The sequence below is a fragment of the Elephantulus edwardii genome, unplaced genomic scaffold (assembly GCF_000299155.1).
Source record: "Elephantulus edwardii isolate Elephantulus edwardi_28Jun2011 unplaced genomic scaffold, EleEdw1.0 scaffold00039, whole genome shotgun sequence".
Lineage (NCBI taxonomy): Eukaryota > Metazoa > Chordata > Mammalia > Macroscelidea > Macroscelididae > Elephantulus > Elephantulus edwardii.
Genome location: NW_006399789.1, coordinates 12,639,649 through 12,647,732, shown reverse-complemented (window position 1 = coordinate 12,647,732; position 8,084 = coordinate 12,639,649).

Here is an 8,084-nt window from a genome sequence, read left to right as displayed (position 1 = left end):
ACCAGTCTTGAGGAGGGCCAGTGGCCAGCATCCATCCTGGGTGAGGGAATCCATTCGTTCAGGCTGTGGAAGCCTCATGGAGCTGCAGCAGCTGTTCAGCGCAGCACGGGCTCTGGGCTGGGGAGGGGGCGGTGGAAGCCACGAGACTCACCCATTTCTCCTTGGGAATCCTTGAATTCCTGTTGTTGAGCCTCAATCTTCACTGAGGGCCAGTCATCAACTGTTTAAGTGTTCAATTATCAATAAACCGAAGTCTGTGGAAGGCCATAATGGCCCTGCTTTAAGTGGTTCGCTACTACCGCAGCTCACTACACTGTCTCTGCCTCTGCCACCTCCATCCCACAATTTCTACACTAATTGTTCATTAAGATTGGTTACATTCTTCCTGACATATGAACATTCTTTTTTTTTATTAATTTCAATGAACATTTACAGATATTTTGGATTTCCATTCATTGATTGTTGCACTTTTCTCCCTGCCTACACACCCCCGCCCCAGTTCGCTCTTCTCTTTGAAAAGTAAAATTCCTTCATTGGTATACAATCCCCCTCCACACCCCCCTCCCCCTTAGTATACTCTATTCTGCCACCTTCATTCCGGACTCTTATGATAATCATAATGCCCTGTAATATATTGCTTTTAAACTGTTCTCTTCATTGGTTTCAATGCAGTATGTATAATTCATACAGTTTTTCTCATTCTTACCCTAACCCTGATGTCCCTCCCATTCTACAGCCGTGGCACTATGCAGTGTTTCATATGAACATTCTTACTACTTCTGTTTTAAATGTTCCATTTCCATTAATCTAGTTTCTCTGCTACCTTTTACTCTCACGCTTGTTTTAAAGAGATTATTGATAGTTTGATCAATAAGTGATTCATTTAAAAAAATCCTAATAGATAATCCTGCTGCTTTTGAGCTGGTTCTTACTCATGGGTGCCCTCCACTGGGTTTCTGAAGCTCTAATTTAATAAGAAGAGACTGCTCATCTTTTTCCCGTAGCATAACTGGCGAGTTTGGACTGCTGGCATTTTTGTAAGGAGCCTAACACTTAACCTACGGTCCTGCCAAGGCTACCTAATAAAAGATATATATTTAAATTTTTCAGGGTTTTTTTCCCCCTGTGAATATTAGTTTATAGAGAAATAAGCTAAGGGCTAAGCATTGTTGTTGTTGTTGTTATGTGCCGTCAAGTCGCTTGCGACTCGTAGTTACCCTATGTACAACAGCCCTAAACCCTGCTCTATCCTGTGCCAACCACACTGCCTCCGACACACCCATCCTGATTACCCCAGTCACTGAATCAATCCATCTCATAGAGGGTCTTCCCCTCCTGCGCAGTCTCTCCACCCTCCCAAGCATGATGTCCCTCTCCAAGGACCTGTCTCTCCTTGCAACATGTCCAAAGTATGTTAGACGAAGCCCCAGAATCCTTGCCTCCAAGGAGTTGCTTGGTTTAATCCTATCCAGGATGAATTTGTTTGTTTTCTTGGCAGTCCATGGTACACTCAATACTCTTCTCCAGCACCACAGCTCAAAGGCATCAACTCTCCTTCTGCCCTCCTAGTCATTGTCCAACTCTCTGATGCATAACAAGCGATTGGAAAGACCATGGCCTGTATCAGGCACACCTTAGTCTCCAGAGAGACTAAGTATACTTTTATATATTTCAGTCAATGTTTATTGAGAAGTAAGCAAATATCAACTCAAAGAGTTACTTATTTTTCTAATAACATTCTTGCTTCTTCAGTAGTTGTGGTTTATTGTTATTGTGTATCATCAAGTTAGAACTGACTCATAGCTGACCATCCAGTGCGTTCTCAGACACAATTAATCACACAAGAGGAGACTGTCCATTCTTCTCCCGCCAAGCAGCTGGTGAATTTGAACCCTGTTCCTTCAGGGTTGCTGCACAGATTTCTTCCCACTAGGCCACCTGTGTTGTATTTTAGATATTGGGGGGGGGGGAATTTAGTTCTGTCATGGATTCTGTTACTTTAGCCAATAACAAATCATAAAATGAGAATACAATATTCAAAGTTTACATAATGTGGGATATATTTCTCTTTGCATCTGTCTTGAATGGGATAGTGCTTCATGCACTCGATTAGGCTCAGCATTGCCGAAAGCCTGTCCCTGATCTGGTTACCCTCTACAAATATAGGAGAGCTGCCAGTTTCAACACTTAATTCCCAGGGATCATTTGGGGTTCTGATGGCAAGGTGAGTGAAACACATTTTTAGAGTTGGTAGATGAACATTATAATTGGCATTTTTCTAGATGTTGTCTAGCTCTATGAATGATATCTGAATATCGAGTCATTAGCACAAGTGTTCCTAGTTTGAAGAAATTAACTAAGTCTAAATGACTAATTCCCAGTTGCTGAATCATGAACACAAAATATGATTCATGGAAGTAGGCATGACTTCATATCCAGGGCATGGTAACACTTTATTTATGTGCATTAAGGAAGACAGTGGCAGAAGTTCATGTGCTGCACCTGTTACAAAATGTTGTGGAGGCCACTAAGAGTTGGGAATCATCTACACATCATGCCCACTGGCACTCCAAAAATGATGGCGTGTGCCAGCAACATGCTGGCACTCCTGATCCTTCAGAAGCTTAGTGTGATTTCTGCACACAGTTAATAATGGAGTATGAAGAAACGCAGTGGAGACACCAGAATCAGCATTAGATTAAAAAGGCTGTCAATGTGGAAACACAATTTTATATTTAGTTTAGTTTAGTTTTGTAGCTACTGGTATTTGTAGCACTTGTAGTGGAATTTGTAGCACTAATATTTATGTATTTTATTCCTGTAATATTCTAATTATAATAATATTTACTAATATTTATAAATTTTATTCTTAAATTGAAAAAGTTTACAAATATTTAGGGGCAAGAAGCTGTGCTGCAATCCCAAAGGCACACAGTTTGAATCCTCCAGCTGCTGTGTAGTAGAAGGATGGGAAATCTCCTCCTGCGTGATTAACTGCCTCTGAATTTCCTCCTCCCCCCACCAGAGGGTCAGCTATGGGTCGGTTCCAACTACATAGTATACAACAATAAACTGTTCTAATCACTGATGCTTCTAAATTTGAAGCAAATATTATTTCACATCCCACACTTGCTTTTAAATCACTGATGTTTCCTAAAAAGTGTAATGCTTAGAGTTTTATAGAAATCTTTGGTTCTTAGTATTTCATACCTTTTTTCTATTCCAAATGAGGGAGAAAATAAAACGGAAAAGTATTGCTTATTGAAACTGCTACATATGCAGAACTGTCTTTCAGCCCATGCTCAGAGAAGTCAAGAATTTGCAAACCAAGGGCCATTCTCAAGATGGTAGCTATTATGGACATTGATTTTATTTTATTTTCTGCCCACCATTTACTTTACTTTTTAAAAGCACAACCACTAGCATAATCAATGTAGACAGAGTACAATCAGTACAAGGCCAAGGGCTGACTGTGGAATGGACCATCAATTGCTCATATGCAAGTTTTAATTAAAGACGAAGCAAATTAAAACAAGTCCTTGACAGCCAAAATATGACCTCAAATAAATCCCATATGAATTTATAAAACATGCTGTTTGAAATCCAGCTTCAGAACGCACTGTCATTTTTTTAAAATGCTATTGATTATGTGTGAGAAAGAACTGTACAAGAGCATAAATACTTAGATTGATACTCATTGGTGGCCAAATAGGAGTCTATCACAATAGTGTGAATTCTGTGAATTCTGTTATGTTCTCATTTTTTTGGTGTTTGTCGACTTAAAGGTTGTTGGCGGTTTGGTGTTTGTTTTTTTCCTTCTCTCTGTGACTTTCTGAGTTGAAATTACCAATATTTGACCATTTTCAGCAAACAACATATCAAAGTTCCAGGATGGACACATATCTAGAATCAAGACTCTGTTGGGAGAGGGAACTCCATGTGTATTATGGTTTATGCTGTGAGTACTGCTGAGATCTTTTTGAAATTTCTGTAAGTTTCCTATAAATCTCCTTGAGATACTTTCCTATCCTTGAAAGAGACAAAGAGAGCTTTTAGCTACAGAATGTCAAAGAAATCTACTGAGACTCTTCCAAGTCCTTTCATCCTAGACATGTTAGAATGAGTATGAGGCTGATCACTCATCTTTTTTTTTTATCACTCATCTTTTGGGAGTCTTAAAGGTTTTAACAGGAAACAATTGGTACAGAGGAAGTGCTAATTTGAGGAAACTAATGAAAAGTAGTCAAGAAATCAAAAGAGAAATTGCATTGGAAAAATCTGCTGTCTAAGGACCTCTCCAAAGTTCTAAAGGGCACAGATGTCAGCTTAAAGACTAAGTTGTAATGGATCCAAGCTATGGTAGTTTCAGTTGCTTCCTCTGCTATTTGGAAGTTGAAAAATGAATAAGAATGACAGAAGAAGAACCAATATCTTTGAATTATGATATTAGAGTGCTGACTATCCCATGAACTGCCAGAAGAACAAATGAGTCTGTCTTGAAGGAAGTACAATTAAGGTTTTCCTTAGAGGCAAGGATTGGTAAAGCTTTGTCTTACTTACTTAGAGAGTGTTATCAGGAGAGACCAGTCCTTAGAAAGAGACACCATGCTGGGAAATGTGGAGCATCAGAGAAAAAGAGGAAAACCTTCAAGATGAATTTATTGACAGAGTAACTGCCACAGTGAACTGGAGCATAAAAAAGGGGGTGAGGGTGGTACAGGATTGAGTAAGGTTTAGACCTGTTATTCACTGGGTCATTATGAGTCCAAGTAGACTTGATAGCACTGAACAACAACAATGGAGGGTGTGGGTAGGTTTATAAAAGTAGCAAAGGATATACTGGAATCCAGGGCTAAGAGCAGTGGAAGCTGTGACCATTCCAACATATGAGAAGTAAGGCAAGAGCCTAACTGGAGGAACTTGAAGAAAGCCACAAGGGAATATATGTGCCTGGGAGGTAGACATTGTCCTAAATTTTCATCTGCTAGCATCTTTCTCTATCTGGAGGGATAAATGGGCAATGGTCAGCACAGCAGATTCTACTTAGTAAATGAACACATTGGTTATAGCAGTGGTTTTTAATGTTTTTCCAAATCACTAGACCCAGAATCACCTGGGGACATCTAGTAAACTCCAGCTCATTCCATCGGGTGTCTGAGGTTTTAAATCTCATGGGAGGAAAGTGCCAACCTTTTTCTGGGGAGCACTGGTGGAACTGCCACTGAGGTGCAGACTGTGGATTAGCATTGTGACTACCTGCAGGCTACGCCACCAGAGCTAAACTGTCACTTACTGGGCTTCACACCAATTGAATCAGAAGCTCAGAATGGAGACCCATCAGTCTGTGTATTAACAATTCCTTCAGATGATTCTTGTGATTGCTTTAAAGTATGATAAACGCCAATCTATATTCTAAAATATATAAAAACCCTAAGTTTTTAAATCCTATCTCTTTCTTATGTTGTTATGAGAGATTATTCTTTGGGGAAAGATATCAAGCTTGGAAAGATGGAGAGACAGCAAAGACCCTCAACCAGGTGGGCTGACACAGTGATGGTAGCAATGGGCCTGAACGTGTTAGAGATTGTAAGGATGGTAGAGGATAGGGCAGGGTTCCGATCTGTTGCTTATAGGGTTGCTATGAACTGTAATCAACTCAATGGTAGCTAACAACCACAATACCAGCTCACTACCCCAGCCTTCCTATCTGACATAAAGCACAGAACATACTATTCCTATTCTCAGCCACTCAGTCATAACTTCTCTTCATCTGTCATTACTCAAGACCTTGCCTTTGATACATTTTGTTAGCAAAGTATTTTTATTTCGCATTTCTGCTGTAAAATACAGATGCATAATATTCTTTAATAAGAATAAAACTGTTATTTGATATGTAGCTGAAATTAAGACTCAAAGTTTAATTCTGCGGAAAGATTATTAAAATGTTTTCTATAATGTGTTCCCTGAGGAAAAAGTTCTAAAATTCTTTGATTATTTCCTAATGATGGTTAAAGGTAAAAGCATTAAGATAAATAGAGTAAAAAGCACAGAACTAAATTATTAAACATGATCTGACACTACAAATACAGAGATATGACCAGTTGTCTGTTGAATATATTGTGTTGTTGTTGTTGTTATGTACTGTTGAGTCACTTGAAACTCAGAGGGACCCAATGTACAAGAGCCCTAACCCAAGCTCTATCCTGTGCCAACCTCACTGTATCTGACTCACCAACTCCCATTACTCCAATCTCTGAATCAAGCCATCTTATCAAGAGTCTTCCTCTTGTGCTGCCCCTCCACTCTCCCAAACATGATGTCCCTCTCCAAGGACTGCTTCCTCCTTGCAACATGCCCCAAGTATTGTCAGATGAAGCTTCAGAATCCTTGACTCCAAGGAGCAGCCCAGTTTCATTCTATCCAAGACAAACCTATTTGCTCTCCTAGCAGTTCATGGCATATTCAACACTCTTCTTCAGCACCACAGCTTAAAGGATCAATTCTCTTTCTATCATCCCTAGTCTCTGTCGAGCTCTCTGACGAATAGCACGCAACTGCGAAGACTATCGCCCAGAACAGATGCACCTTAGTCTCCAGCCTGACATTGTTGCTTTTCCAAGATTGGGTTCTTGTCAACTCTGAAAGCTCCTTACCTCTACTTATTGTTGTAATTTCTTTCAGAAGGAAATGCAGTTTATAATCCTAATTTTCTTCTTCTTCAATGATATACAGGCTTTGCCTCACAAACTATTGAATGAAAGCCATATTTATTCAGTATTCCTGATCAAAACACAGATACAAATCAAAAGAATTAGAACTTTCATTTTTAATGAAACTAGAAAAGGCAACTTTCCTAAAACTCAGTCTACAAAAATACTTGTCCAAGACAAAAATTCTAAATGAACCAAGAAAAGACATCCAAAGTCAATACATACTTCTCTAGATGTCAGGGAGAGGTTTAATTTTTATGGGGGAGGAAGTTCTGTGAACCCAGGCCTGATGATTTATGCTTTAGTTGGAACAACAAGAATGGATATGAGGGAGAAAATATTCTCCTTTCCGAGAATATTGTTGTGTATGTTAGAACCAGCCCATAGCTAATGCTGCAGCAGGTTTTCAGAAGCAGTTAACTAATAATTGCACGGAAGGAGGTTGCCCATCCTTCTCCTGCAGAGCAGCGTGTTGGCCTCAAACCATGTGCCTTTGGGATTGCAGCACAGCTTCTTGCCTCTAGGCCACCAGAGCTTTGGTTAATTTACCACTAAGATACAGATTACTCATTTACTCACTCATCACTGTCAAGCTGGAAACTACTCTTAGCTAGGCCTACAGTGAGTTTTCAGAAGCTCTAAATCTCAAGAGAGGAGCTTGCCCATCTTTATCTCATTGAGCCTCTGATGTCTCAAACACCAGAGTGGTGTTGCCTTTGTGTTAGCAGCACAACTTCCTAGTGACTCTGCCGCCACGGCAAGATATAGCTGTTTGTTGTTGTGTGTTGTCAAGTTGTAACAGACTCATAGTTGACCCTCCAGTGGATTTTCAGAGGCACTCAAATGCATGGAAAGAGATTGCTCATTGGCAAAGAAACTAAGGTTGCCAAAGATTTCATTCTTCTAGAACCAACAATCAATGTCTGTGGAAATAACCATCAAGAAATCAAACTCTATTATATTAAGCTACTCAGATTCAGAAGACTTCTTTAAAGTGTTGAAAGTGACCCAATGACAATAATATTCAAGAACAATATTGAGGATTTAAAGCCATTAGGATAAAATAATATCCATGAAAGACTTTGTCAAAATATATTAAATGGAATACGACCAGATAAGGCAGCTAACACAAATTTGTGTCAATCATACATGATTATAGATATATTTGACTCCATCCTCTTTCATAAATTATAGAGGCGCCCATCCAAACAGGCACAATGCTTTTCTAAAACCACATTGATGAGTGAAATGCAAAATGTACTGAAGATTTTGGCATGGACATATAAAATAAACATGAAATTCATTTAAAGAAAAATAATGTCACTTTGATGATGACCAAGATGAACCTGGTCCAAGCCATCATTTCCTCAATTA